Source organism: Ambystoma mexicanum, chromosome 10, assembly GCF_040938575.1.
Source record: "Ambystoma mexicanum isolate Mex_15411 chromosome 10, UKY_AmexF1_1, whole genome shotgun sequence".
Lineage (NCBI taxonomy): Eukaryota > Metazoa > Chordata > Amphibia > Caudata > Ambystomatidae > Ambystoma > Ambystoma mexicanum.
Window position 1 is genome coordinate 540,857,995 of NC_090932.1, and position 18,584 is coordinate 540,876,578.

The 18,584-nt window shown below is 47.6% G+C and overlaps 1 protein-coding gene across 2 annotated transcripts in view; it reads left to right on the forward strand.

The window, feature by feature from the left end:
- FARP2 (FERM, ARH/RhoGEF and pleckstrin domain protein 2) overlaps positions 1-18,584 on the forward strand; it is a 4,051,843-nt gene that overhangs the window by 4,011,221 nt on the left and 22,038 nt on the right. The gene's annotated exons all lie outside the window — the stretch shown is intronic.

The following is an 18,584-nucleotide window of genomic DNA, read 5'->3' on the forward strand; positions in this document are numbered from 1 at the left end:
TGACCAAGGTGGTAGATTACTTGGGATGAGCTACACCACCAGCCCAATTCGTCCAGGACGATTTAACAGACATATTGGACCGTGGTCCCACTGAAGACCCAGTACTACCTTTTCATGTAGCCTTACAAAACAGGGTGGCCAAGAATTGGGAAACTCTGGATTCTATTTGTCCGGTAAATAAATCCCTCACATCAAAATACCGCTCAGCCAGTAGCGACCCCGGCTATCTGTCAAAACATCCAACTCCCGAGAGTTTAGTCATACAAGCAGCCACAGCTTCCAACAAACTTGCGTACCCGTCTATCCCTCCAGACAGGGATGATAAGCGTGTGGATGGGTGGGCACGGAAGATATTTTCAGCCGGGAGCATGGAATTAAAATCTGCCAACTCCACATGTGCCTTGGCAACATTTTCCTACACTCTATGGAGTGCATCGCAATGGCGGCGGAGAATATACCAGAAGGGGAAGAAAGGGAAGGTTTCCTAGCCATCGTTAGAGATGGGGAGGCCAAGCAGGAATCCCTTCAATCTGGATTGGACACTGCGGATATTGTAAGCAGGTCCATGGGCCTAGCACGGTAATGCGCAGGTTTGCATGGTTACGGAAGTCGGGTTTTGCACCGGACGTACAGAACCGCCTCCTGAACATGCCTTTTGTCGGGTCTCACCTTTTTGGCAACAAGGCTGACAAGAGCCTTTAGAGGTTGCAGACCTCAAAAGCAGCGTCAAAATCCTTAGGAGCTGCTATTAGGCAACCTCAGCCTTTTCGTGCGCAAAGGCAATCATGGAGGGGACGATCCTATCGTTATTACACCTCATACGGGAAGACGAGAGAAATGGCCAGTCAAAGGGGCCAAAGAAAGGCCACTCGTGGTGGACGAGGAAAACGTGCTAAGCCAGGTCCAGCTGCAGCCTCTTTGCCATCAGCAGCTGCAACATCCGCCACAAAACCACTTTGAGGACTTGCACCACAAAACACCTGTAGGAGGCGGGCTGTCGCAGCATCTGCAAGAATGGCGAGCCATTACTTCAGATGTTTGGGCTCTAGAAATAATAGCCCAAGGCTATTGCCTCCTTTTCTGAAGCAACCTCAAAGCAATCCACCAGGGAGACACCCGTTGAAACTTTCAAACCCGCTCCTACAGCAGGAAGTTCTAACCCTGCTGGAGAAAGGTGCTATAAAACCAGTACCTGCAGCGGAGAGGAACAAGGGTTGGTACTCCCCGTATTTTTTGATCCCCAAAAAGGACGGAGGACTGAGACCCATCTTGGACTTAAGAAACTTGAACAAGTTCCTCAGGAATGACAAGTTCAAGATGGTTACCCTTTCTCAGATCCTTCAGGCCCTTCAACTCTAGGACTGATTGGTGTCATTGGACCTCCAGGATGCTTATTTTCATGTGCCGATTCATCTCAAACACAGAAAATACCTGAGGTTCGTAGTTGGCGACTCACACTATCTGTTTCGAGTCCTGCCATTCGGGTTGACCTCCGGCCCGAGGGTCTTCACCAAGTTAATGGTAGTGGTGGCAGCGCACCTCAGGAGAGGAGGGATTCATGTCTACCTCTACCTGGATGATTGGTTGATCAGAGCGCGCTCTGCCGAGCAAGCACTGGATCATCTGAAAGTCACCTGCCACTTCCTCCACAAACTGGGCTTCTCCCTCAATTTTAAGAAGTCACAGATGACACCTTCCCAACAGCTTCAGTACATAGGAGCTGTATTAGACACGTCCTTGGGAAAGAGCTTGCCTCCCAAGTCGAGGGCTCAAGACATTCTTCAGATGGTTTCCAAATTCCAAAATGCCCAAAATCTCCAGGCTTACGACTTTTTAAGGTTGCTCAGCCTTATGGCATCCTGCATCTTTCTGGTGCCAGAGGCACGCTTGAGGATGAGATCCCTTCAATGGGCCCTACAGAGTCAGTGGTCCCAGTTCTCGGGTCAAATGACGTATCTTCTTCGGATTCCGAACAAGGTCAGACAAGACCTTCTATGGTGGACCTGTACAGAGAACATCCTAAAAGGAGAACCTTTTTGGCAACCATGGCCGGAGATCACAGTAGTAACGGACGCCTCACTCCTGGGGTGGGGAGCTCATGCCATCGATTTGACAATCAGCGGTGGTTGGTCTCCATCGGAGTCCAAACTACATATCAACCTTTTAGAGCTGAGGGCAATCAGACTAGCGCTGAAGGCCTCCCTGCCATCTGTCAGGGGAAAGAATGTCCTGATAATGACGGACAACACAGTGGCCATGCACTACCTAAACAAAAAAGGAGGCGTGGGGTCACTACCCCTGTGCAGAGAGGCAATGCAGCTCTGGTATTGGGCGATTCAGGAGGGAATCTCTTTAACGGCAATTCATCTAGCCGGGGAAGAGAATATGTCGGCAGATGCTCTGAGCAGACAGAGCACGGTATCCCACGAATGGGAACTGGCTCAGGAAGTCATTCAGGAGATCTTCACCCTTTGGGGAACCCCTCAAGTAGACCTGTTTGCAACCGGAATCAACTGAAAATGCGAAAGGTATTGCTCAAGGGAATTTCTCCTGAGAGGAGCCCTGGGGGGCGCGTTCGTGGTGGAGTGGAATTTCCCACTATTGTACGCGTTCCATCCGATTCCCGTCATTCCTCAGGTCATCAGGAGACTGAGATGGTTTCGGAGCCGCATGATCCTAATTGCCCCGGATTGGGCCAGGAGAACATGGTACCCGGACCTTCTAGACATGTCCATCTGCCCTCCAGTACGTCTTCCTCAGAGAGAGAACCTTCTCTCTCAAATGGAAGGTCAGGTTCTCCATCCAGAGGTCAAAACGCTCAACCTTCATGCTTGGTATCTGAAAGGCTGAGATACAGGGATTGGAACCTTCCAGATGACGTTATGGAGGTGTTGCTTTCGGCAAGAAGGCCAGCAACAAAGTCTCTATACTGTTGCTGTTGGAAAAAGTTTTGCAACTGGTGCAGAGAAAAGAATGTCGATCCTTTTCTATGTTCTATTCCGGAAGTATTATCTTTCCTTCTGACCCTAGCACATAGAGGTCTGAATATTGGAACAATAAAAGGTTACCTTGCGGCGCTTTCCATTTTCAAGTGCTCATCGGAAGAATGCTCCTACTTCAAAATTCCTTTGATAATACAATTCTTAAAAGGACTCACTAATGTGTTTCCTCCTCACCCATTTCAAGTATCGATCTGGGATCTAAATTTAGTCCTAAAATTCTTGATGTGTGCTCCTTTTGAGCCTTTGCACACGTGTCCATTAAGATTACTAACGTGGAAAACAGCCTTCTTGGTTGCTCTAACATCAGCAAGAAGAGTGAGCGAATTGCAGGCACTGTCTTCTGGGCCACCCTATACTGTGTTCCATAAGGACAGAGTTGTGTTGAGGGTAAAACCATCATTTTTACCGAAAGTAATATCTGATTTTCACTTAAGTCAGAAAATTGTCTTACCCGCATTCTATCCTCCACCCCATCCTTCGAAGGAGGAGGAAAGATTACACAGGTTGGATCTGAAAAGAGCTTTAAGCTTTTACATCTCTAGACTTTCCAGACTTAGAGTGGACAACCAGCTGTTTATAGGTTACACATGAAGGAAACTGGGTCAATCGGTGACAAAACAGAAAATTTCACGCTGGATTGTGCTTTGCATTTCAGAATGCTACAGACTAGCTCAAAAAGACCCTCCAGAAGGGTTAAGGGCTCATTCCACCAGAGGAATCGCCTCCTCCACGGCCCTTCAAAGAGGTGTTCCAATAAGATCCATTTGCGAAGCAGCAACTTGGTCTTCACTACACACCTTCTCAAAATTCTATAACCTGGATGCTTCCCAGTCTAGGGAGCTAACTTTTGGAAAAGCAGCACTATATTCAGCCATCTAAGAGTATCGAAAAATATACCCCCTCCTCCAGAGGAATTGTCCATACTGCTTTGGGAGTCTATCTAAGATGAGGAATATGTTGGAGGACACAATCCACTCGAAGAACAAGTTACTTACCACTGGTAACATTCTTTTGATTGGATGTTCCTCCAACGTATTCCTCATCGCCCTCCCAGCCTACCCCTCTGTAGATTTTTCCGGGTTATTGCCATCTCAAATCTCGCAAGGCTCATACCTGTCTGCCGGCACAATCTACACAGTACAAGATCAAAGATAAAAGGGGGGAAAAACAGAACTGAGGCCAACGGGCGGCACGTGTGCTACTTATACACCCGATGACGTCACCCTCGATGGAGTCCTTCGAGTGACCATCGACTCGACGACATCGACGCACGGCGCCCTCTGCCGAAAAAATTTCCAAAGAGCAGCAAAGCTGGATGGAATACATCTAAGATGAGGAATACGTTGGAGGAACATCCAATCGAAAGAACGTTACCAGGTGGTAAGTAACTTGTTCATTTGGAGCAACAATTGATCTAGTGTTTTATTGTTGTTTTGATTCCATTTTTGTCCTTAAACATGCTGGTATTTGGTGATGCATGTTCGCACATTGAGCAAAACCCACATTTTCTAAATCCTAATATTGGTTGGTGTAGCCAATTTGTTGATATTGTTTCCTCTTTTTCCGGACTGTGGGTGCTTCTCAGAGTTTTAGCTATTCTACACTTTCCAACATGAGGGTCTAACTTGAGAAGATACCAATTCTTTTTGAGTACTTTTTTAATCTTTTTGCTGTTTGCACAGTACGTAGTAATGAACTGTACAGTGTCATCTTGTTTCGATTCTTTGATCCGTTGAGTCAATGTTGACTGTCTGTTTATTTTATGAGCTTTGGTCCGTGCTGTTGCAATAACTTTTTGGGGATACCCTCTCGCAGTAAATCTTGTGGATATTAGTTCACATTCTGATTCAAAAGCAGATATTTCTGTGCAATTGCGTTTGGCTCATATAAATTCTCCCTTGGGGATATTCTGAAGACCGGTTGGTGATGACAGCTTGTGGCGAAAAGGGTGGAGTTGACTTGTGTTTCTTTTCTGTAGGTTTTGGTTTTTAGTTGCTTCCCTGATGCTCACACCTATGCGACACAAGCAAGTATACCTATATCTAAACCAAGGACAACGGAATCAAAACACAACTTAGGTCGCGAAGGTACAATCCAAGGATATCACCTAAAAAGTCCCTCAACTTCAAACCCTTTTATACATTATAATTTTGTTGATGAATTGACTATGCTATCCTTATTCTTTCTCTTTTTAATACTAATGGAAGAAAAATAAAATTTTAAAATTCGAAATTGTATGAAACATTTTGGAAATGTTTATTTATGTAAGGAATTGTACTATGCATTCATGCAATTAATAGTAATACGTATCCATATATTTTTTTAATGTGTTAACAAATAGTAAATGTCAAATTTTGTTGAAAAATATTTGAAAAGTTTTGTTATCAACTAACCAAATAAAAAAAAATAAAAAAAAGAATTCTCCCTAACACCCGGGCATATATAAAAGGAGTGACACTTCATGTATTCCACCATCCTCCCAAACTCCTCTTCCCACATTGTCATTTACCCACATTTATTACCACTTGTCATTGTATGCCTGTATGGCGTCCTCAAACATAAATACTGTTTCCCCTCCCCTGGGGCCATCAGTGTTCACAACAACCTACAATGAACTTGTTAACTAAGGCCCCTTGGATGGGAACCCGTTTGGCTGTGAAGGAGTAGACCGTACCAGCAATATAAAGATGTTCCTTGAAGCAACGTAACCACCAATGACAGTGCTAAGAAAAAGACATACTGTTTGGTAATCATTCATCACCCATCCCACTTCTCATTCCGTAACATTTTTTTAATTAGTTGTAAACCTGCTGTGAGGGCATAGGCGTCCTGTTATTTGAGCCCATGAAGCCCAAGCCCAATCTATAATAAATTTGCTGGGCAAGATAGCCCCACACTGCTGCAACCTGCATTGCTCAGTCATGCCTGCTGGAGTTAACATCTGAGAGAATGAAAAAGAGGCTGAGCCTTTCAGGAGAATTGTTACATTATAATAATAAGGCAGTCGCAGGAAGTGCCCTCCACATCCATCCACAGTGGCTTTCATTACATTTTCAAAATGTACCATTTGATCTGGGCCCCACCAATATTGGTTAAGGCATCAATCATTTTGTAAAGTTTGCAACCATGTCTGGGCGTCATGACGACGCACTACATTAATTAATGAGTGGTATTCTTGCTTTTCCTATAATATTGATAACATTAAGGTAATTTCATTGGTGCCAGAATAGATATTGCTGACAGTGAGATCAGGTTCTATTTCTGACTGTGTCTTGAAAATGGCACTGGTCACAGGAAATGGCCAAGTGGCAGAAGATGCTAATCTGCTAGCTCTTCTGGGTTAATTGCACATGGCTGTGCTGAGGCGCCTCTAGGTGAACAATCAATCCCTAAAAGATGCACCCCTTATTGTGGTGGTTGGCTCTGAGGGTCTCGCTATTGCCGTTCTGTCGAACAGCCACCTGAGATGGCGGTATCCATGGAAAGGCCTCCCTGGCTCTTCCTGCTCTGAAGTGCTCCCAGAGAAATGGTATGTGCTCTGCCTGTGGGTGAGGCACACGAGTTTACCGGTTCTAGCGTTGAGCTCCCAGTGCTGCTGAAGTTGACTGAGAGCATGGTTCGGGCCCTGCACTACAGCTGGATTGGCGAGTGGTGTGTACAAGTTCCCTGTGAGATGCAGACTTGGGAATCCACTGCTGGATGGAAAGCCATTTGGTGGTGATTTTCGGATCCCTGCTCTGGGAAATTGATCTAACGAATGCGGAGTCCCTCCTTGTCTGGCATCTGACAGGATATGTCTAATCTTTGATTTTACACTGCTTCTTATGCTGACTGAGGTGATATCCCTGGAGGATCCTCCACACCTCTTCCTGTCATTAAGCACTCCGGGGCAGCAGTATGTGGTCTGACATTGGTGAGGGTCGAGAGCTTGTCAGATCTAGGGCAGAGCCCCCAATGCTGCTGAAGTTAGCTGAGAGCCTGGTCCAGGCCTGGGGCTGGGGAGGCTGAGGGGAGCAGCATGTATGAGTTCCTCATGAGACGCTGTCTTGGAGGACCCCGCTGCTGAATGCAACGACTGGTTGGTCATGATTTCCGATCCCTGTTGGGGTGAAATGGATTTGACAAATGAGGAGACCCATCTTGTCTGGATGCTGGCAGGACATATCTTTTTTTAGTGTAAATTGAGTTTTATTAATTTTGACACAGTCCAACATATACCATTGCAAATCAACTTCGGGGACATATACCCCAACTACATTTTAGACAATGCAGATCACAATAGCGACCTTGTCCACCCCCCTGCCCTCCCAGATCACAAGCAGGCAAAGATAGGGCAGTTCTGGTGTTAGTCTGCTCAGTTTTTTAACTTTAATACAGTTAAGCTAGTGTCTGAGTTTTTCCAAGTAATATGACTCTAGTCTTTCTTTTTGGGGAGTGTGTGACTCGTAAGAAACATTTGTCCCGGCCGAGCCGAGGTGTATTGATACCTCCCGCAGGCATCCAATACCTCACCCGTAGGTATCTCGGAATTGCTGCCACTCCAGCTCTATGGCGGTACCCCCCACCAACCCCCATGGATTGCTGCTGTAATCTTTTCCATCATGTACAAGTCTCTCGCTTTCCCAGCCCATTATTTCATCATGGGGAGTGCCGCCCTCTTCCAATATCTAACGCGGACTGCCCTGCCTGCCAGGAGAAGGTGCTCCAGGTGGGGAAGGGCGTGCCACCTATCTCCCTGTTTCTCAAGACCAAAGAGCACAAGCATCGGGTCAGGCACGCACTGCCCCCCGCACCTCCCGCATCCCTAATCCAACCCAGGATTTCGGTCCAGTACATCCGCACTCTCGGGCAACTCCACCACATATGCCAGTAGTCTGTTACTTCACTGCAACCGTGCCAACATTCTGGGTTCACCGTTGGGAACATCTTAGAAAGGCGTACCGGGTCATATTGCCAGCGATGCAGTAGCCCACCTAGGACCCTTTCTACTGGCGTCAAGTCCCTCTGGATCAACTCCCTCCACTTTTCAGCAGTAAAAATACCCTTCAGTCTAAGATAAAGGAGCACTGACAACTTGCCAATATCCAGTGTCTCCTCCAACTCCGGAATGCTAATGAATTCCCCCCCTTCCACAGTTGAACCACGCACGCGAGTCCTTGCTCAAACCATGTCTGGTATCTCACAATCTGCAGTATATCGTCTCGTACAGGGGGGAGCCCGAATGTGACTAATTGGTGAAGGCCATGTGGTGATCCCACCCATCCTGCCTCCCATGCTTAGCACCTCCCAATAAACCCCCAGGAATGGGTGTTCACAAATTCTCTGTTGAAGTTTCGCCTTTGGAACCCTGAATCATTCCCCCACCGTTGCCGCGAGCAAATGCTGGTTTTCCAGGTAGACCCATTGCTTCCTGCAATCCTCCCTCAGGTGTGGGACCATCATTCTGATTTGTGCTGCTCTGTAATATAATATCAGGTCCAGGAGTCCCACCCCTCTGTGGTCCTTAGGTAGGGTCAAGGTGTCATAGCCCACCCTTGGTTTCCGATTTTGCCAAAGAAATTTTAAGATCCGTGATTTTGCCTCCTTCAGATAGGCCTCGGGGACTCGGATTGGCAAAATCTGAAATCTATATAGGACCCGTGGGACAAGGTTCATTTTTACAGCATTGAGCCTTCCCATCCATGACAGCTGTCCTTTGCTCCATGCCTCCATCTCAGAGAATAGTTTATCGAATAGGGATGTGGGGGGTAGTTGGCCTCACCCAGGTCCACCCCAGGTATAACTAACGTGATGCCCATGTATTTTATGTTATCTAGCTGTACCTGCAATCCCAGTGTCCTGAGGGCTTCCACATCTGTGCAATTTTCAGCTGCAAAGGGGAAGATCAAAGACTTTTCTTTATTCACCTTGAAACCCGAAAATCGCCCGTCGTCTTCTATTATCGACAGGCCGGCCGGATCGGAGTCCACGGGATACGCCAAGTGCAACAGCACATCGTCTGCATAGAGTCCCAATTTTAACTCCCTGCTACCCACCTTGAATCTCTCAACCTGTGGAGCCTGCCTTAATTGTTCAGCCAACACCTCCATTGTTAGTGAAAATAGGAGGGGCGAGAGCAGACACGCCTGTCTTGTCCCCCTCTGCAACTGAATGGTCCTTGATAATCGCCCATTTAACGTCACACGTGCCACCGGGGCTGCATATAGTGCCCTTATCCCTCCCAGGATCTGATCCCCAAACCCAAATTTCCATAAGACCGCGTCCATAAATCCCCAATCGGCCCGGTCAAAGGCCTTCTCGGCATCAAGGGTTACCAGCACTGGGTTCCCCTCCTTCCCCGCTGAGGCCTCCATCAAGTGCAATGTCTTACCTACGGTATCAGCCTCTTGCCTTCCCTGAATAAACCCCACCTGGTCCATGTCGATCAACTTTGGCATAATACCCTCCATCCGTGTGGCTAAGACTCTCGCGTAGTTTTTGCGTCTACATTGAGTAAGGAAATGGGGCGATATGACCTACAGCTCTTGGGGTCCCTGCCCTCTTTCCGTATCACTGTTCCTGAAGGATGGAGGGGCCCTCCCCGTGGCCAGGATATGATTAAGTAATATTGCAAGGTGTCTGGTGAGGGATCCCTTAAAATCTTTATAGAACCCGACCATATACCCGTCTTCCCCAGGGGCCTTTCCCAATTTGAGGCCTGCGATCGCCTTCAACACTTCCTCCCGGGTAATGCACCGTTCCAACTCTACCTTTTCATTGCATTGGAGGCTAGGCAGTGACACCTCACCCAGATATCCATCCAATTCCTCTTCCCTAAACTTGGTTTCCCTTCCATGGAGTTGTTCATAGAACCCTGCAAAATGGCTGAGCCACTCCCCTCCCCCCCAGTGCAGCCTTCCTTCCAAATCCTCAACTCCTTCAACCCATCTCTCCGCTCACCGGCCCTGTCGCCTAGTCGCTAGTAAGGTGTCGGCTTTGTCCTCCTTTTCATAGTATTTTTATTTCAGATATTGCAGGCCCGCCACTACCTTCCTGACCTCCAGGTCTCTCGACTGTTGACGCTTATCCCTTGCTAACTCTAGGTCGTCTTTCCTCTCCCCTTCCCCTCCACTGATCCCATCTTACGGATTTCCCCCCCTCAATTCCCCCACCTTTAGGGTTCGGATTCTCTTCTTGGCCGCCCCTTTGCAGATGATAATGCCCCGCCAAGTTGCATTGGCCGTGTCCCATGAAATGCCTAGCTCCACCTCCCCTGTGTCATTCAGGCGGAAGTAATCCTCAATCGCCTCTTGCATTTCTTTCGCAAAGACTGTATCCGTGAATAAACTGTCGTTGCACCGCCATAACGATTCTCTGGGCCGCAGTCCTGACAATGTCATGTCAACCATTACCATATCATGATCTGACTGTCATGATGCCTACCCCCGGGGACCCAGACCAAGTCCAGCAACCCCGGAAGCAGGCATCAAGTTATCCTAAGAAAGCCCAACAACCCCTGCAATGGGCTATTTGGGTCCAGTCCTGGCGCCTATGGTGCCAGGCTCATATGGAGGGTCAGTCCTGGCGCCATAGGCGCCAGGCTCATAGATTAAAACTTACCTGATGCAGACCATGCTGCAAGAGCTCCAAGCCAAAAGAGGCTTGGAAGGGGCTACTTTACTTAGGGACTATTTTTTACTCGGACGGGGCTGGGGAGGAATACTTACCTGGGACTACTTTGAAAGCTATTTAAACCACGCCCGAAGAACAGCACACGCTTCGCATTATTCTGCATCCAGCAGCGTAAGGCTCACCGTGCCTGCATGTCTGCATCCAGCCTTCTGCCACGCCCGCCTCGAGTTTGGAGCTTCTAGAAAAAGGGAGAAAGAAGGAGAAAAGGTTAGAACAAGAGCAATACCTTTGATCCTTACCTGAATTCCCGATCCATCGCGCCTTCGAGCTGGAAGAAAGAAGTTATTTTATGCACGTCTCCTCACCTGCTGCAGCGCCGCGCTTAACTCACCGGCCTTCGCAGCATCTTTATATTCCACCGCATCCTCCTGCATGTTCCCACCGCACTCCGGCACCTAAGGAGAAGACAAGAACAGCAAGGTGAGCCAAGGGAATACACAGAGGAATATTAGTTACCCCCCCATAGACTTACCTGATTTTACCACCGGGGGTACTATTCCTCTTCACGGGTCGGCGCAGCTTCCACTGCATCTTCGCCGAACCCCAGCCCCTAAGGGGAAACAAAAGGACAGCAAGGAGAAACAAAGGAACTAACAAGGGGAACCCTCCTCACCACAATAGACTTACCTGATTTTACCGCCGGAGGTATTCTTCCCCGAGACTTCATACTTTCTCTCAGCGCCTGAATAAGGGAGAAAGCAACAGGTTACATATTGACATTATTTTATCGAACTGTGTTGGAAAATACAAATCCTTACCAGAATACTACCGGTTGCCACGAGGAAATCTTCATTATGGTCAAGCTGCAACCTGCAAGGAATCGGACAAGAGTGAAAGTCAGGCATTTGAACTCTTACGAACTTTATACTTACAGCGTCTTGCCGGGAATCTCGGAGTCAATATTGTTCTGGAACTCACCAATTCCTTCGAGCCAGTGAAGCAACTGGTTATCAACGCGTCTCTGCGCTCAATGCAGGATGGAGAGCTCATCTTTTCAAACCATCAGGTGAGACTATAAGAGGGGACATCAAAGGTGATCTGTGGGGAAAACTGCGGGGGTGGGGGGATTTACGCTCAACTCCACGGGTAGTTTATTCCCTTTCTCCATTTGCAGAAGAATATTCCTACCGTCCAAGCAAACGAAGCTAGGTGGGCCAGTCCAGTCCGTCATCTCGGCCCTACGCGTCACATTGGTGGAGACCGCAGCTGTCCAGTTCCGATCGACGCCTCTGTGGGAGCCAGGTGAGTGTAACACTGACCAGCTAACTGGTGAGTTATCACAGTTAATGACCCTTCCAATGCGGTGCTGGTGCAGGAACCAGTAGTCGATCCTTGTCCGGGATCTATGGACTGGGGAAAAGAACGTATAACCCCTTTCTGTTGGGTGACATTCCCTCCATACATCCACCAACCCCTGATCAGACATGTAGCCCATGAGTCCTCCCTCTTGCATCCCGGACCCTCACTCCCGTGAACCTGCCCCCCACTTTGATCTAAGATGCAGTCAGCCCACATGTTGAAATCTCCCCCCAATAGGAGCAATCCCGTGACCCTCTCGAGTATTTCCCCCATGGTCTCCCGGAGGAATTGCATCTGTCCAGTGTTTGGGCTGTACACTGCGGCAATATACACCTGCACCCCTTCTATTGGACCAGAAACCAGCAAGGCTCTCCCATCTGTTTTCTTGCATACCGACGGATCAGTGGTCCAGACTCTCCTGTTCAAGATGATACCCACCTCCCCCTTCTTGGATGACCCGTAGGTCCAAAAGTCCTGTCCAACATGTGCTCCGGGGATGCGTCTCTCCTCCCCCTTAAGCAACCGCGTCTCCTGCCCCAGCAACACGTCTAAGTCCCTGTTTTGGATTTCCCTCCCAAGCAGGGAAAGCTTGGTGGGTGAATTCAGCCCCTTGACATTAAGCGTCCCTAGCTTCAGGGTTTCAGCCCGGCCTCCACCCTTAACTCGCTCCATTGAGGCGCACACACCCACTCTCCAACTGTACCACTCGTCTCATTGTGAAAAACATCCACATTACTGTCAACTTGACCACTTCTCCAACCCCTCCTAATCTTTGCACCCCTCTCCCCAAACCCCTGAAACAAACCTCCATTCATGATGCTCACCTTGCAATGGGCCACCAGAGGTAACTGCTGCCGCTTCTGTCAGTCCCCATACCTTCAAAATACCTTAACACCCCCTGCATTCACAAGTTACATCTGATGTTCTTAGCCATCAGATTTGCCGTGTACACATTGAGACCCCCCTGTCCTTCAGCTGGGGCCACCCCTCGCCTTCTGCGGGGGTGTATTCAGTTTTTTTAATTTGCTGGCCCCCGGCATTCTCTTCTTGGAGCTCTGTAGATCACCCAGCCCACGTTTCTCTGCCGAGGCGTTCAGGAACCTTTCCTGGCACACCACCGAATCTTCTCCTTTTAGGACCTGGAGTACCTGTTGCGCCTCCTGGCCACTGGTCACCGGTAGTCCGCATCTCCTTTTTCAAATGACAGCGCAAACGGGTAAGACCACCGATATCTAATACCTTTGTCAGTTAACCACTGCGTTAATGGGTGACAGTCTCTCTGGTGGGCCAGGGTGAGTACCGACAGATCCTGGAACACCCTGATAATGTCTCCTTCATATTGAAATCTCCCCAGGCATTTAGCCTTCTCCAGGACCTCCATTTTTCCTCTATATCTCAGGAATCGTACCACTGTTGACCTCGGGGCCCTTGCCCCCTCCACCACCGCCTCTGTGGGCCCTTTCCCGCTGTACTTCCTTCCCTCTTTCCAGAGAAAAAAGCTGGTTGATGAGTCCTTGCACTTTCCCTCCCACGTCTGCTGCTGTCTCTCCCTTCTGCTCTCCAACACCAAGGATGGGCATGTTATTCCGACGTTCCCTATTTTCCAATTCGTCCATCTTTAGAAGTGTTTCTTCATCTCTCATCTCCGGTCCGCCCGACGTGCTTCGTACTTCATGTCCAGGAGGTCCACTTGTAGGTGATTATTCTCCATACCCTCCATCTTGTCTTCCAGCTTGTCCACTCTGCCCTTTAGGTTGCAAATAGATGCTTGGATGGCTCTCCGAATTGCCTTTATTTCCTTGAGAATGTCTTTCAGGTCATCCCTGGTAAGAGCTGGTGCAGATGCTGCTCCCCCTGTGGCCATCATGCATGATGGCATATTGTAGTAATCCCATTCAATAGATTGCCAAGTCTACTGCCAGTATCTTTCAATACCCATCTCCCTGTCTGGTCCCCGGGGATCTGTCATCCAGGTGGCCAGGACACAGCCATCGCTATTGGATCTAGTTCCTGGGGTGGACCATGTGGAAGGATCACCTGGATGGGGGTCCTTGGTGAGTAGGAGTTGGACACCAACAGGTGAGACGCGGTATCCCCCTTCTTCTTTCAACACCTTTTCCCCAGCCTACCACTTCCATAACACTGCCCCCCCACCCCTTTACCACACCAACACTTTTGCACAACACGAAAGACAATGGACTAACACCAGGGCCGTTTAGCTGACACACACCTGACAGCCTTTTCCTTTCCGCACAGGGATAAAAGGTGGAGCACAAGAGCACAGGAGCAGCAAGGTAGACCGCACAATGTGAGAGCTACCTCAGCACAGCAGTTCAAAAGGAGGCGAAAGACTGTGAATACCGAGAGGCTGCGAAGGGGAGAAGTAACTTTGCCCTTGTTAGGGAGAATTCTCCTTCTAGGGCTAATTTCCCTCACCTAGTGAGTCCCCCAGCAGCTTTTCTGGATTTCTGGAGTTTATTTTTTCCACCTGGTAAGAGTGTACAACCTTTTTCCACTCTTACAGGTGTGTTGGCCTATTGTGTGATCATTGGGCACTGGAGCACACCACCCCAGGTGCCCCTGTTCTTGTACGGGTTACACAGCACCTTTAGTGTAGTAACCCAGGGTTGTCCTTAGTTAAATAAAGGTTTGGTCCAATCATGATGAGTCCTCTATGTCCGTGTCTCATTCCTGGTTCCACGAATATGGTGCGAGAAGTGGGATACTGACTCAGTGGATACAAACTGGGGAACCCATCAGAATTCTACTCTAATATTTCTCGGAATTTACCCAAGGGGTACCCCACATGATTTTGATCTTTATCATTATCACAATGATTATATCGATCATTGTGAACGCAAGATAGCACACGGACAAGGCGCTGGTCTTGAAAGCAAGACCATGCAGAGCAACAGAGGTTCGAATCTAGGATCAGTGCTTAGAAACCAAACTCAGGTACGGTATTAGGCACGTTATAAAAAAAAATAAAAATAAAAATAAATAAACAACTTCAGGGAGAGGAGTTCATATTTGAAGTGGTGTCGGATGAGACAGCCTTTAACATAAAAAAAATAATAGTGGATAAATATCAGACCCCTGTTGGGTGTCGGCAACGTCTGTTCCAAGGATGCCCCTGTGAAATGCTCTGAGATTATCATATTTCTCTATAAGAGCTCACAATAAAGTACATTTCTTTGTTAAAACTACTAGAGACTTCCCACCAATAAGTTCTGTGGGGGTTAAACAAAGTCTCAAGAGACCTACTAAAATCCCTGTAGAGTAACATAGTCCCCAGTCATTAGCCAAAGAGGGAAATTTAGAGTTTCTACCCGAAGGGCTTCTGATACCAGGTGCTTTGCCTGAACAGATAGCCAAGGAGAACTGAAAGGGGAACATTTCTTTCCCTTTTTATTTGGTTCAGCAGAAGATCTTGTTGCGAAAGCAGGACTTTGTAGGAAGCTGACTTTTCTTGTGGTGGACCCATTAAATCCTCAATTACAGCTGAGGACTGCTTGACTAATCTTTTCCTGAACATTAACATGGCCACCCTAGAGTCTCTATTATCACAGCTAACGGCCTATCAAATCACAGCTGAGATATGGTTTCAGGGCGGATTGGACCAAATTGTTGGTGCTCAACAAAGACCCATTCTTCCACATGGAGTACTGCAGCCCTCAGCCCTATAGAGATGGGGAGAACTTGGGAATTATTTTCTCAATTTCAAAAGATTGGCATAGCAATTTTATTGGGGAGACGATTTAAAAACATGTTATGTAGGTACTTGGTTAAGAGGGATTGCAGAATTCATACCAACGTTTAATTCCAGTAGGCACTGCAACATTTAATGAGGTCAAACAGGGACTATTTCAAAGGGTCTGTCAAACAGACAACTTGTATAAACACAAATTACGGGAGATTAGGTTAAGTCCCAGGGAGACACCTATAGAATTGGAGGCCCGAGTGCAAAATATTATTTCATTATGGCTGGGAAAGAAAGCTCTGCCAGAAGTGAGAGCAATACATTCATTCCCTTCCCCCTTCCTGCAGTAGGCCTTTCTTCAGTTGAATAAACCCACCATGGCAATGGCTGTTGGACCAGCCCAAAACTATGCAGAGACTAATAGGCAGTTAAAATCGTTTCACCGGGGTGAAGAGGCCAAGAAAGATCCTAAGGGTTTCTCCCGTCTTTCCGTATCCCACAGGAGAAAAGAGAAATATGAGAGACAAAAACCACAACACCGTAAAAAAATCAGGAGTGGAAGACCCCGGGAAGGGAGAAAGGAGTATATTCATTAAAGAACAAGGAGAAACAAAAGTAGAAGGGGGGATCTATAAACCACCCATGATCATATCCTTTTCCTGTTGTCAATCAGGACAGTTGACTCCCTTTGAGCGGATAAAGATCATATTTTGTATGACATGGAAGCCAGGCAACGAAATATAACGCACCAGCCAAACTACATTTATGCCAGACTTTTAGCGGGTGATAGTTGTTGGGAGTTCGAGGGTGATTCGTGTGCGCGTGATTTTGTTAGCACCTTTTGTAACAACTAAATTCACAGGCTACATGTTTTTAGCCCATAATGCCAAAGGGTACGACGGCTACTGTATACTCAAACAATTGGTAAAGGAGTGAATTAAAGTGAAACATATTACAAAGGGTGATAAACTCATGTCAATGTTTGTGGTAATGGTGAAAATATGTTTTATCCGCTCCTTGAACTTCCTACGCATGAAACTCAGTAAACTCTATGATTAATCTAGTGGCGTCATCATGAAGTCCCTGGTATTGGCCTCCTCCCATTTGGCCAGGGGAGAGCAGCTGGTACCTGATCCTGACCCTGGGGGCGGTTATATGACGGAAGATCTCATCGGGGGAGATAACTACTGGGAATGGGTTTTGATTCCATTGAAGAAGACGCAGTATTCTACCTTTTCCACGAGGTAGACCCCCTAATGCCCGAGTTTTTATTGGCCTATTGTCAGTCTGCTCAGGCCCCCACCTTTGAACACCTACAGCACATACACAACACCTTTTTCTGATATGACCTTATGTGAAATCCAAATAGAGAACCAGATGAGAGTTGAGAATCCAATAACATCTGTGGACTCCAACTCACATAATCACTCAGGTACTGAGACGAGGAAGCAGAGTAGGGAGTTTATGCAAAGGAATAGGAACTCAAAGTCTCACATGAAGACTAGTTATTTTGCCGTATCTTCACTGCGTGGGACATTTAAAGATGAAAAATGCACTATGGAAGAGAGCTGTGGAGGAGATGATGTTAAGCCCCATGTCGGGACTCGTGAACACTGAGAAGGCCGCTGGAACGGAGGAAGAGAATGTGCGTGCAAACCAAGATGTTCGTGGAGACGAGCGGTGCCGTGCTGGAGCTCCTGGAGGTCAGACCGCTCACTGAAGCAGCACTCTTCATTCCCGAACAAAAAGGGAAGCTGGCGAGTCACAACTACCCAACCCGATCTTTCACAATCGTACCAGGTACCACTGGCTAACTACCAATTCCCAATGCTCCTGTCAACACAATCCTCATGTGGCCATCCTGAATTGCCCTAATTGCAGCCCATTGTACTTAAACTGTACTCAGCTTATTGCACTGTGCCTATGCTGTATCTAGCCCATTTCAGCCTACTATGTATATGTTGAATCTAGATTACTTCTGCATACTGTGCCTGTGTTGAATCTAGCCTATTTCAGCTTACTATGTATATGTTGAATCTAGCTTACTTACGGTAAGCGTCCTGAAGATTGCGGATGCATTCTTGCAAAATAGCGCAAAATGCCCATACTTAGCCTGTGTTGCCCATACTTAGCCTGTGTTGCCCTTACTTAGCCTAGTGTTGCCCATAACTAGCCTGTGTTGCCTATCCTTAGCCATTGTGCTGACTATACCTAGCCTTGTGTTGCCCTTACCTAGCCTTGTGGTGCCCATACTTAGCCTTGTGGTGCCCATACTTAGCCTTGTGTTGCCCATATCTAGCCTGTGTTGCCTATCCTTAGCCATTGTGCTGACTATACCTAGCCTGTGTTGCCCTTACTTAGCCTAGTGTTGCCCATCCTTAGCCTTGTGTTGCCCATACTTAGCCTTGTGTTGCCCATACTTAGCCCTGTGTAGCCCATATCTAGCCTGTGTTGCCTATACGTAGCCATTGTGCTGACTATACTTAGCCCTGTGTAGCCCATATCTAGCCTGTGTTGCCTATACTTAGCCATTGTGCTGCCCATACTTAGCCTTGTGTTGCCCATACTTAGCCTTGTGTTGCCCATACTTAGCCCTGTGTAGCCCATATCTAGCCTGTATTGCCTATACTTAGCCATTGTGCTGACTATACTGTGTAGCCCTGTGCCGTGAAGCCCTGTGTAGCCCATATCTAGCCTGTGTAGCCTATACTTAGCCATTGTGCTGACTATACCTAGCCTTATGTTGCCCATACTTAGCCTTGTGTTGCCCATACTTAGCCCTGTGTAGCCCATACTTAGCCCTGTGTAGCCCATATCAAGCCTGTGCTGCCTATACCTAGCCTTGTGTTGCCTATACTTAGCCTTGTGTTGCCCATACTTAGCATTGTGTTGCCCATACTTAGCCTTGTGTT